General features: G+C 49.0%; 2 long non-coding RNA genes across 3 annotated transcripts in view; one reads left to right on the forward strand and one right to left on the reverse strand.

Annotated features, from left to right (window-relative positions):
- The window catches only part of LOC112550018, a 51,280-nt gene that overhangs the window by 29,971 nt on the left and 8,431 nt on the right, over positions 1 to 12,878 (forward strand). The gene's annotated exons all lie outside the window — the stretch shown is intronic.
- LOC112550017 overlaps positions 1 to 12,878 on the reverse strand; it is a 30,007-nt gene that overhangs the window by 7,682 nt on the left and 9,447 nt on the right. For both annotated transcript variants that reach the window (XR_003093679.1, XR_003093680.1), the window contains exon 2: positions 1,367 to 2,209. This is a non-coding gene — a long non-coding RNA (uncharacterized LOC112550017). The remainder of the gene's footprint in view (positions 1 to 1,366; positions 2,210 to 12,878) is intronic.

Here is a 12,878-nt window from a genome sequence, read left to right on the forward strand (position 1 = left end):
GAGGTTAGATAAGCATCTAGCTGGGGTCATCTGAACCCAGCCCTCTTTCCTGCCTATGCAGGGGGCCAGACTCGATCTATTGAGGTCCCTTCCGACCCTAACATCTATGAATCTATGAACAAGGATCTGAGAGGATGCCAGAGAGTACAAGCCAGAGGTAGACTGAGGAGAGACATGGGTTAAGAGGCAACAGAGAGGGAATTTACCAGAGGAAAGAGATGGTAGGATGAAAGAAGAAAAATAGGTTAGAGGCATAGGAGGCTGTGAGAAAGAATATGAGCTGAGCAGGTGGAAATGTGAGCATGAATGCGATTCTAGCAGGGAGGAAGATAAGATAGTTCTAAGAAGAGCTAGCGGGTGATAGGCAGCTCTCTGTCCTGCACAGTGGGGAAGAAGTGAATTAATCCACTTTGAGCAGGTTTCATTGTGACCCTGATGCAGAGCTAGCCTTAGTAGTGGGCAACATGGGTGAACACCCCTGGGGCTGGGAGAGCACCATACAGACATACAGAGTCATCCGCATACACACACAATAGCACCCAGCCCCACCATGTCAGTGGTGGTGCTGCAGGCAGAGGCAGGCAGGCAGAGGTGTGGGGTGCAGTCCAGCGGGGAGGTAGAGCTGCCCACACTGCTCAGCCCACCCCTCCACCTTCAGCCGCTGCTCAGGAAGAGTCACGCCAGGCAGTGTGTGGGTTCACCTCCCTGCTGGACTGTGCCCTGTGCCCCTGCCCATCTGCTTCTGCCTGCAGCAGTGTCACTGACTGAGGAGGGGGTGCCAGGGGTGGCAGCGGGGGGAGAGGAGGAGGTGGGGCACCCTTCATAAACTAGATTGTTCATCGTGTTAGTCTGGAGGTCAGGCAGCTAGATGTGGGTATGGGTGGTGGAGGCCAGCATCAAAAAACTTTGTAAAGCAGGAACAGGCAAACCCAAAACCATCCCCAGTGGATGCAGAGATGTGTCTGGGTTGGAGGGAAGGAAACAGCTATAATCTAACTCTGACAAGACAGTGTAATAAAGCTTTAGGAATTTGAAGCCAATCCTGTGCTAGGATAGGTCTGATGTGTGTTTGTTGGATGTATGGGGCTGGCCACCTGTGCAAGTCACACATGCTACCTGAGATGAAGTAGCCTTGGAAAACAGTCTCTGAGTACCTAGCTTCATACCCTGCCTCTGCAGCTTGGATAAGAGCCCTGAGGTCTGGGAGAGGTGGGAAGCTAACAGCTCCCCTCTCCCCATACACTCAACAGGAGTAAGAGAAAGCCTAGACCCATCTCTGGGGTGGGGAGATAGGAGCAGAGGTCATATGATGGAAATGGAGGGAGAAATCGCCATAACATTATTGAACTTGATTTCACTCTCTCACCTCATGAGCGCTCCTCTTTCCCACTTCTTACTGAGGGTTGCTTGATGGCTGGTCTCCTGGATAGGCTGTGAAGAATGTGCCTTTAGCAGCTCCTTGATCATTCAAAGAAAAAGCAGCCATAAAGAGATGGGGAACCACATGGAGCCTTCAGACCTGGCCCCATTGGTAGGAGCCTTTGTAGGACAGGAATTCTTTGGGTCATCTCTCCTGCTGCTTTTAAGCAGAGAATACCAATACCCAAGAAGGCAGAAGACTCCTTAGGCTGGCAGGAGGTTTTGGGAGTAGTGGTATGGTTATTTCACTTCACCTCCTCTCAGCCTAAAGCTGTCTACTCCCCTGTCTTTGCCCTAGCTAAAGGGAAATTGGGGATGGATGATGAGTGAACTTAGGGGGCAGAGGGAATGGGTGGCCCCTCCTTTGCTCTCAGTGCTGCCTTGATGCAATAGAGAATAGCAGCTGAGGATGGAAAGGAGAAACTGGAGAAAGAGGAACTCATGGGCCTGATCCTCCACTGATTTCAATCAGTCTCTGACAGTGTGCCCTAGCTGGGTGTCTCACATCTGAGCTGAAGGTCAATTGGGACTGTTCTGACTTTTCAGTTCAATCTCTTGCATAGCACAGGGAACAGACGCTCCCCAGTGATCCCTGCCTTGTTCCAGGCTCACAGGCAAGTTGCATATTAACGGCTATTCCCTGTAAGAACACTACCCAGCCCCAGTCCTCAGTCTCATCCAGCACTGTAGCTTGCATTGATCTTCCTTTGATAAAATAGTTTCAAACATGCCTTGAAGCCTTCAGCTGCAGGGTCATGTTTGCTGGCTGCCCTCATGTTTGGGACGTGATCTGAAATAGAAGCAAAATATTTATATTCTGTAAACTCTTGCAAATGTCAACAGACAGATTTCAGCTTATTTGAGAGGCTCTGGATCCATCACCTATGCACGTGCCTGATGCCTGCTCCAATGAATTCTAATTAGAACACATTGGAGTAGACAGAATCACATGTATTCTGAGGCATTTTTCCTAAAGCTTGTCAAACAAGCCATTTTGAAATATAGGATGTTGAATACACAAGACACTATGGGAGCATGTGTAGATGCCCACTTAACCCAGGCTTCTGACCACCAGCTCTTGGTTTGTTCTGCTTGTTAAATCTATCCTGTGTTGTCTGGACTTTTTTTGCAGAAACAGGGTGACAAACATCAAAAAGAGTGATAGCTTCATAGGGTAAATTCAAATAAGCCCTACAGAGTTAGTCAACCTATCTGGACTTAAAATTCTGTTTCACCTAAGGATACACTAATGCCATTTGACTGCAATTTTTGGCACTTACGCACAGCTTGGATTCTATTTGTATTTGCCTAGCCCTGTGCTTTCTTTTTAACCTTCATATGTTCCCATGGGGTAATTTCCTACCCCAGATAAATATTTTTTGTAGTATCTTAAAGTTAATTAATTCTAAAAAAAATTCTTTTTAGGACATTGTCACTGGCACTGCAGTGCACAATATCCCCAAAGAACAGCCAGCTTACATGAATGGTTTGCTCTCTGTGGAAGAAAAACTGCCCAGGGTAAAATGTTACTCCAGGCATGAATGTGTTTTTCCACATGGGGTAACAACTTACCCCAAGCCCATGTTAACGCATTGGAGTAACTTGTTACCCCAATGCAATTTCAGTATAAATGACAGGCCTAGACCTGTTTGGCCTCTTTGGGTGGATGCATCTGAAAGGTCAGCATTCTTTCACACCCCATTCATGCCCACTTCAGGTATCCGTGGTAACTAATAGAAGGCCATCATCCACTCTGGTTTTGCAGAAGTTGTGGTAATCACTTTTGCTAACCACTTTGTTTGCAGGCTGCAAGGTCATCAAAACACCCTGCCCTTTGCCAACCCTCCCCCCCCCTCCAAAAAAAACCAACCAGGTTTGTCACACCCAAATCCACCTCTGTTCTCTTTTCTCAGGGCAAAACTCCACCTCACCTGCCCCTTTCATAACATACAAGCTAGTTTGCCCTGCCTTTGCTGGAAGTAAGGACAAGGAGCAAAGGGACATCAGAGAAAAAATAGAACAACATCATACTGATATACAGAGTACACTATGGAGTCCCCTTTAATGGTAAGGGCTTGACACCCCCGTGTCCCTTTTACCTTCTCTCAATAAGCCCCTGCATGTGTGGTTTCCAAACAGCATCCACCCACATTTGGCTTGCCTGCAAGGGTTGGATGCTGCTCTCTGGTTTCTGTGCCCAGGAGGAGAGGGTGTTACCTGCGTTGCCATAGGGAAGGTTGGAATTGCTTCTGTGACAGCACAGGTGTTTCATAGTTTCATAGTTGGTAGGGTCGGAAGGGACCTGAGCAGATCATCAAGTCCAACCCCCTGCCATGGCAGGAAAGAATACCGAGGTCAAATGAACCCGGGCTAAGTGATTTATCTAGCCTTCTTTTGAAGACCCCCAGGATAGGAGCGAGCACCACTTCCCTTGGAAGTTGGCTCCAGCTCCTGGCCGCCCTGTGAAGTAGCACCTCCTGATGTCTAGCCTGAATCTACTCTCAGTCAACTTATGGCCATTGTTCCTTGTTACTCCCAGTAGTGCTAGGAGGAACAGGGACTCTCCCATTGCCTGCTGGTCCCCCTTGGTAAATTTGTAGATGGCCACCAGATCCCCTCTCAGCCTTCTCTTGTGGAGGGTGAAGAGGTTCAGGTCCCGTAGCCTCTCCTCGTAGGCCCTACCCTGCTGCCCCCGATCATGTGAATGGCCCTCCTCTGAACACTCTCGATGCTGTCTACATCCCTCCTGAAGTGCGGCACCCAGAACTGGACACAGTACTCCAACTGCGGCCTAACCAATGTCACATAGAGGGGAAGGATCACCTCCTTGGACCTGCTTGTGATGCACCTATGGATGCATGACATGATGCGGTTAGCCTTCCTGACCACTTCCCCACATTGGTGGCCCTTGTTCATCTTTGAGTCAACAGTGACCCCAAGATCCTTTTCTGCCTCTGTGCTGACAAGAAGGGAGTTCCCCAGCCTGTAGTATCCTGCTGGTTCTTCCTCCCCAGGTGCAGTACCTTGCACTTGTCAGAAACCCATCCTAATCTCATCCACTCACCTCCGTAACCTGTCCAGAGCTAGTTGTAGCCTGTCCCTCTCTTCTAGCATGCCCACTTCTCCCCACATCTTAGTGTCATCCACAAATTTGAACAAGGTGCTTTTCACCCCCTTGTCCAAGTCGCTGATGAAGATGTTGAACAGTGCGGGCCCGAGGACCGAGCCCTGGGGGACCCCACTGCCCACATCCCTCCAGGTCAAAAATGACCCGTCCAGCACCACTCTCTTGGTGTGGCCTTCCAGCCAGTTAGTGACCCATCTGACTGTGTAGGCATCAACGCCCAGTTTTTTTTAATGAGACTGGGGTGAAAGACAGTGTCAAAACCCTTCCTAAATTTTTTTAATCAGGATGGGGTGAGAGACAGCGTCGAAGGCCTTCCTAAAGTCCAGAAAGACTACATCCACTGCAACACCTGCATCCAAGGATTTTGTGACCTGGTCATAGAAGGTAACCAGGTTAGTCTGACAGGACTTGCCTCGAATGAACCCATGTTGGTTGCCCCTGAGCATAATCCCCGCTACTGGTCCCTTACAGATGTGCTCCTGGTTAATTTTCTCAAAGAGCTTCCCCAGGACTGAGGTAAGACGAACTGGCTTATAGTTTCCTGGGTCCTCTTTCCTCCCTTTTTTGAAAATGGGAACCATATTGGCCCCTTTCCAGTCCTCTGGCACCTCGCCAGAGCACCATGAGTGTTTGTAAAGCTGTGCCAGGGGTCCCGCAATGACCTTTGCCAATTCCCTCAGCACTCTGGGGTGGAGATCATTGGGACCTGCTGAGCTGAACACATCTAGTCCCTCCAGAAGTTCCCTGACTGGGTACTCACTGACCCTGGGCCTGGCTGCACCTCCCCTTGGTCCGTCTGGATTCCCAGTGTGGGGTATGTCTCTGACTCTACTCAGACAAATGGAAGAAAAGAAACTGTTAAAGAGATTAGCTTTCTCACCTGGTGCTACCACTGGATTACCAAGCATGTCCTGCAGTGGCCCCACATTACTTGGTACCTTCTTTTTACCCGCTATGTATTTAAAAAAGGACTTCTTGTTATCTTTGATCCAGGTCACTAGGTGGACAGGCTTGTCTTTGACTGTTTTTATATGCATTCAGCAGTAATCAAATTTTTCTTTTTATCTGAAGTCCAGGATGAGAAGGAAGTGCATACTCAGTGCTGAAGCCTGTCTTGCACAGGGAACCGGGGATAACAGTGACACATCCACTGATGAAATCTTATCCCAAGGCAGTGAAGATGCTGACTTTGTTCCAGACATGGCAGACTGTTCAGAGCAAGAAGGCATGTCTCTATGGAAGATTCCTCCAGCTCAGATGAGGAGAAGTTGGTGCCACAAGCAGAAGTGATGCCAACACTTCCAGTGGGAAAGGGAAGAGGACCAGTCTGGGGCTGCCACAGAAGACCAAGGAGAGCCACAGCAGGACATGGAGAAGAACCACTGCCACCACCCCAAAATACATTGCAGATGATGGCACCTTTAGAGGAAGAAATGGCAGTGTGTGGGGAAAAGGTCCACAGCTAATACATCGTCAGAGAACAGCCAAGGACATAGTCCATGAAAGTGCTGGGCCAACAAGAGAAAGTAATAAAGGCACAGTGGTGGAAACATTCCACCTGTTTCTCACAAGATATCCTGACTGTTATCATAAGAGAAACAAACAGAGAGGTAGAAAGAAGATTCAGGGAGTGGAATGACAGCCATCCTGAAAATAGAAAGGAGTAGAAAAAGCTGAACAAAACAGCTGAAAGCCTACATTGGCCTCCTAGTGCTGAGTGGTCTATACCACAGTGGTCAAGAGGCATTGGAGGAGTTGTAGGAGCAATATACCGGGCATCCTCGCTTCCATACCATGAGTTTAAAATGATTCCCTCAAATCACCAACTACCTGAGATTTGACAACAAACTGACATGTAAGGAAAGGAGAGCCGTGGACAAGCTTGCTGCCTTCAGATATATTTGGACACAATTTGTGAAGCAGCTCAGGAAATGGTATATCCCAGGAATACACCTGATGGTTGATGAGCTGCTCATTGTATTCAGGGGTCGCTGTCCCTTCAGGCAGTAGTATATGCCCAGCAAGCCTGCCAAATATGGCTTGAAAATTTGGTGGTGCTGTGATGCAGCAACGACATTCCCCTTGTCTGGAGACATCTACCTGGGCAAGCAACCTGAAGCTGCATGCCAAGGTAATCTTGGTACACGGGTCTTTGAAAAGCTGGTTCATCCCTGGTGCAAGAGGGGAAGGAATATTGTGGGTGACAAGGTCTTCACAAGTACTGACCTGGCAGAAAGACTGTAACTTTTTCATCTATTTTTGCTTTTGATGGGGAACTCACCCTAGTTTCCTATGTACCAAAGAAGTCCAAAGTTCTGCTGTTGCTGTCAAGCATGCACCATGACCTGTCATTGGGTGCATAGCAAAGAAAGACGAACATCATCCATGACTACAATAAAAACTAGGGTGGGGTGGAGAACCTTGACCACTCAGTCCATATGACCACCTGCAGATGGAAAATCACACTATTTTTCAATATGCTGGATGTGGCTGCCATTGCCAGCCACATCATTTGGGTAGGCGACAATGCAAACTGGAAGCAAAGGTCACATTTAAGAAGACAGTGCTTTTTTTTTGCAGGAGCTTGGAGAACAGTTGATCAACAGACAAATAAAACAAAGAATGATGGATACACGTAATCTGTCTAAGTTCATCAAGTCTGGTATGACTGCCCTAAATTACAAATTGCCCCAACGCACCCCAGTAGAACCTTCTATAAGCATGAGTGGACGTTATGCTTTTTGTCCAAGGACAGACGACCGCAAAAACCAGAAACGATGTGAAGATTGTAAGCGATTTGCTTTTGTGCACCACAGTACATCACTGCTGCTTTGTGTGGAATGCTATATTTACTTAAAGCAGTTAGGAAATGTTTTTGGAAGTAATTGTTAGTTTGAAAACAGTGTGAACTGCAGACTTAGCAAATTGTTCATTCACATTTTGAAACTCTAAAAAAAGTTTAAATTTTGTTCATAGTTCTAGTTAAATAATATTTTGGATTCAAATTGTCATAAATACTCTTTCAAACAATCTGTATGTTTAATAAATAGTTTTTGGTACATTTATACTGTTGTCACTGGTTCCATTTTGTTCATGAGAGTGGGATAACAAGTTACCCCATGAGACCAACAATGTAGAACTGCGGGGTAATAAGTTACCCCATGAGAACAACAACGGTTCTGGTTTCATGAGAATGGATGAGTGTTAATCATGTTCAGAAAGTTATACTATCAACATGTGGGCTCCAAGGTGTAAAAGAGTCACCTGGGGACGTGTGTAATATGAGGGTAAATCTCACCGCTAACAAAATCTGCCCAGTCAGTGTCTGTCCAACCTGCTCTTGAAAATTTCGAAGGATGGAGATTCCACAACTTCTCTAGGTAGCCTGTTCTTGTGCTTGACCATGCTCATAGTTAGAAAGTTTCACCTCCTCTCCAACCTAAATTTCCTCTGTTGCAGCTTGAGGGCATTTCTCCTAGGTCTATCCCCTGTGGTCACAGAGAAAAGCCCATCTGCATCTCCTCCATAATTGCCTTTCAGGTATTTGAAGACTCTTCTCAAATCCTTCCCTCAGTCTTCTCTTCTCCTGAATAAATAACCCTAGTTCTTTCAGCTTTTCCTCGTAAGTCATGCTTCCCAGGCCTCTAATTAGTTCTGTCACTCTCTGCTGGATTGTTTCCAATCTGGAAAGATCCACATCTTTCTTGAAGTGGGAGGCCCAAAATTGGGTACAGTATTCCAGGTAAGCTTCATAACTGCTGAACACAGCATAAGAATCACTTCCTTTGATTTGCAAGTGACTCTTCTGTCAATATAAACCAGTACGCTGCTAGCTTTTTAGGCAACAAGAGCACATTGTTAGTTTATACTCAGTGTGGCAAGCATACCGATCCCTGCTGGCACACGGGGCTCAAAGAGCTCAGCTGACTGGTGGAATGTTTTCACCAATCAGGTAACTGCTAGGAAGGGGCTTGCCCCATCCTTGCCTGAAAAGCGGGGAACAAAGACCCCCAGACCTGACTGAAGCCTGCACTTGCAGGTCCATCAAACTTCAGGGGGCCAAGTCCATGGAGAGAATCATGAATGCTGTGTGCCTCTAGAGGCTGGGGAGCACGGCAACCACCTGCAGGAGGCAACAGTAGTATCGGCAGCGGGGGCATGGTGGCGGCAAGCAGGAAGCTCCCGCAGGCAGCCATGGTGGGATTAGCAGTGTGAGGGGGGTGAGTGCCAACCAGCAATCAGTGACCACCCACAGATGCTGGCGGCAGTGTCGGTGGTGGCCAGCAGTGATCAGGGACTGCCTGCAGATGCTGCCAGTGGTGTTGGCAGCAAGGGATGAGGGGTGGCAAGCAGTGACTACCCACAGGAGCCACCTGCAGCACCTGCTGCAGAGACCGGCAGCATTGGCAGCGCTTTTTTGCAGGGGGTGCACTGCCAATCTCAGAGGGTGCATGTGCACCCCCTACGTGTTGCCAGTGGAGAGAATAAAAGGAGCAGTGCTCCCTGAGACCTGCAGGGGGTAGCTTGGACACAGGGGGTTCTTGGACACTCAGTGCACATAGTGGCCCAGAGGGCCAGCAGACCCTGGGAGCTGCACATGGCATCTTGGGTCTGCTACCCTCGGCAGGCAGCCAAGGACCTTGGTGCACATGGTGGTGCATGGAGCCACTAGACCCTGGGATCCACACTTGGCAGCTTGGGTCTGCTACCCTTGGCATGTCGCCAGAGACTCAGTGCACATGGTGGTGAATGGTGTCCCAAGCCCTGGGAGCAGCACCAGGTCACTCAGGTTTGCAACCCCTCCCCAGTGTGAGGCCAGGCACCCGGGAGGTGCCAGCATGGTACAGTGTAGGTCCCGCGGGGCCTGGGTTTTGGGACCCGCATGAGGTGGCCCAAGCCCCAACAGAGGGCAGAAGACAGGGTCCTGGGTGGCTCTGATGAAGGACTCATGGCTCTGGGAGCCCCTCCCACTCTGTTTTCCCAGATTCATGAGTAACTGGGGAATGGGCCCCACAGGGGAGGAAGCCCCAAGAGGGAGTGCTGAGGGATTAGGGACTGGGGGGGCTTCTCAGGGGATGAGGAAGTACTGGGACCCTCCCTTACTCCCTCTAGGAGCGGTGCCAGGGTTTGGCACCCTAGGGGAACACCCAGTGCTCTTGGCCACATGGGTACCTGGAAGGGTCGACTGGCACCTCATATTTTGTAAATAGTTCCTTATATATTGTTATCCATTAATGTGACCTGGGTTATATCATCTATTTGAGTATCTACCTGTTGTTATTGTGCTTGCCTGAACTTACCTGTTGTTACCTGTTGTTCATGTAACCCAGGCGGTACTCCAAGAGGTACCCCCTCTCCAATTGAAGGGATCAAAGCAGGTGCACAAGCGCTGTGGGAGGTGTAGGGACTCTCCTCCCCCTATAGAGCAGAGCCAGACCACCAATGGAGCCTTAATCATATACCTTTTCATGAGAGAACAGTACTGGGAACATAACAGGCATAAACCAGGGGGTATAGGGGACACTATAATGCCCCAAGGGGGCAGGATTCAGCAAAGGTTAGACACTTACAGTCATTGACAAAAGACAGGATTAACAAAATATAACACATAAACATCAGAACAAACAATACTGGTTGGTGAAATATAAAAGGCACAAAATGTCAAATAACAAGGAATATAGGGACTAGGTACCTGGAGTTGGGGAAAAGAGGGAAAACACAATGATCCCTTTCCACTGCAATAGGGATTTCTCTCTATTACTTCACTCACCCCAGCTAGGACTTAAACTCAGATCTCTCACGTGGTAGGCAGAAACCTTACAACACAACCAGCAGTGCTGGTGCTGCTCTAAGCTGCAAGGGGTCTTGACCTTCCAGGAGCCCCAGCCTCATGTTGAGTTGCCTGGCCTCTTGCTGGAGGAGCTGGAAGCAGAGCTGGGAACCTCTCAGGTCACTGCTCAGATCTTGCTGAAGCTAGGGAGCCTCTCCTGCTGGCCACAGCCTCTCATAGGGGATCCTGGAGCCCAGCAGGAGCCTTTCCGGTCGGCCACATGCCGCGCTGCTGAGGGTCCAACTGCTGCATGCAGGTCCCACTCCTTCAGGTGCTTCTGGGGCTACTGCTCCCACCCTGCTGGCTCAGCTCTTTGCCTTCTCTTTGAGACTCCTTCGTGGTCCCTCGCTGGTCTCCTCTGAGTCAGCTGCGCTGCCCCTTTTATCCCCCTCCAGGTGACCCAAGGGACCAATCAGGGGACACGGAGGGTGAGTCTCTGGGGCTGATTGGTGAGTAAAGGGAATCCCAATCATCTTTTACCCCTTCAAAACCCCTGGGCTAAGTCACTGCCAGCTAGCCCCTCACATAAATTTGCCTCTGTTGTACTTACCTGTTACAGATAGCTGCTTACCTGCATAGGGACCCATGCTCTTTGAAGCGGTGTGACCCTTGGGACCTTTGATTGTAGAGCATAATGGTATTTGGTGATTTGGATATTGTATATATTTACCATTACTCTCCTGTAAGTCTGTACATATTGTTACCTGTATACTAATAAACCTGTAAATAGTTAAGCTGTCAAGTCCTGGCCTGACTCTATAAAGAATAGAGGGGGCTGGCCTGCACAGCAGACCCCTGTCTCAGCACTTCTGCCTGGCCACCCATCCCCTCCAATTGAAGGGGGAGCACATACTTGGGTGCACCTGGGTTACATTTTGGGGGCTCTCATGGGATTTGGTAGCAGGCAATTCAACATTGCAAGTGCTGCATTTCTCTATAGAGAATCAGAAAAGGAAAAATGTTGGACCTTGCCAGTCTTCAGACATCTGGAGGGGAGGATGCCCAGAAAGCCTCGGGGTCTAGAGAGGCATCAGCCTCAGTAGATTGGGTCATGGCCCTACAGCAGCTGATTAGGGAGGTGGCCAGCTCCTCCAATGATACAGCCACATATAAAAGTTTGAGAAAATTTTCGGGAAAACTCCTGGTCCCTTTGGGAGAATAAGGATTTGAAGCATGGGTTGCTCACGTGCAGGAAACCCTAATGACATGGCCAATCCCTGATGGTGAAATATGCCACTGTCTTCTAGATGTACTACGAGAGCCCACTTTCAGAGTAATTCGCATGCCCAAGCTCGAAAATCCTGGAATCTCGACTCAACAGTGTCTCCAGATTCTTCAGGATGCGTTTGGTCAGCCCTCACAGAGAGGGAGTGCTTTTTATGAGTTATTAAGCACCTTTAAACAAAAGGGTGAAACTGCTTCTTCATACCTGCTCCATTTAGAGCAGGTGCTTCAGTGTGTAGTAGTGCAAGGGGCTCTTAATGAGCTGGAGGCTAATCATGTGAGACTCCGACAGGTCCAAACAGGGGCTCATTACAGTTTAACCCTCTTTTGGGATTTAAATCTGGCTGGAAGAAAACATGACCCTCCTGAGTTCCCTCAGCTTGTGAAAGCGGTGAAGGAGGAGGAGGAGATCTAACAGTTATGTGAGGCCATGTGGGCACTGGAGGGCCCACCCTGTCAGAAGAGGTCTGTGGGGCATGTGTTAGAGGTATCCCCACAAGAGGAGGACTCCCTCAAGGAGGAGGAAGACCAACAACCATCCTAACCACTGCAGTGTTCCGGGCACCTCCCCGATTGTGACCCCTGCCTAGACCAACCCCCTGAGGCCGGATAAAAACAAGGCCTTGCTCCAAAACCCCTGAGTTTCGTAACAAGTGTGGGGAGCCTGGGCATATGGCCAGGGGGTGTACCAGGCCAGAAAACCCTGCTCTGGTCTTCCAACAACTGAAGGCCAAGTGGGAGTTGGGAAACAGGGTCGGACAGTGCAAGGGAGTCAACTCTGCCCCAGGTCAGGTCAGACTCCCGAGTCATGGCCCTAAATGTGATCCCAGCTGGGATGATAGGCCCCAATGCTGAAGTTCCTGTAATGGTAAATGGTCACCAGTGTTCAGCCATCTTGGATAGTGGGTCCCAGGTGACTATCTTGTTTGAGTCTCTATACAAAAAAAATTTCAAGCACCTGCCTTTGTATTCCCTGTTTGGTTTGGGTTTGTGCAGTCTGAGCAAGGACCAATATCCTTATTATGGGTATGTTAAAATCCAAATCAAATTCCTGGCATCTGTGGCTGGAATAGATAAAGAAGTGGCAACTATTGCCTTGGTGTACCCCAATCCAGGGTGGAGAAGAGGGGCTTCACTCATTATTGGGACCAACTCCAGTATTTTTCCGGTGTTGGCCCAGTACTGCAGGCAGCAGGCAGGCCCCAGTTATCGAAGGCAACTGTGAAAGCACATTCTGTGTTTGGAGGCTTACACCCAATGGGAAGAGAGGGATACCTG

The sequence above is a fragment of the Alligator sinensis genome, unplaced genomic scaffold, assembly GCF_000455745.1.
Source record: "Alligator sinensis unplaced genomic scaffold, ASM45574v1 scaffold77_2, whole genome shotgun sequence".
Lineage (NCBI taxonomy): Eukaryota > Metazoa > Chordata > Crocodylia > Alligatoridae > Alligator > Alligator sinensis.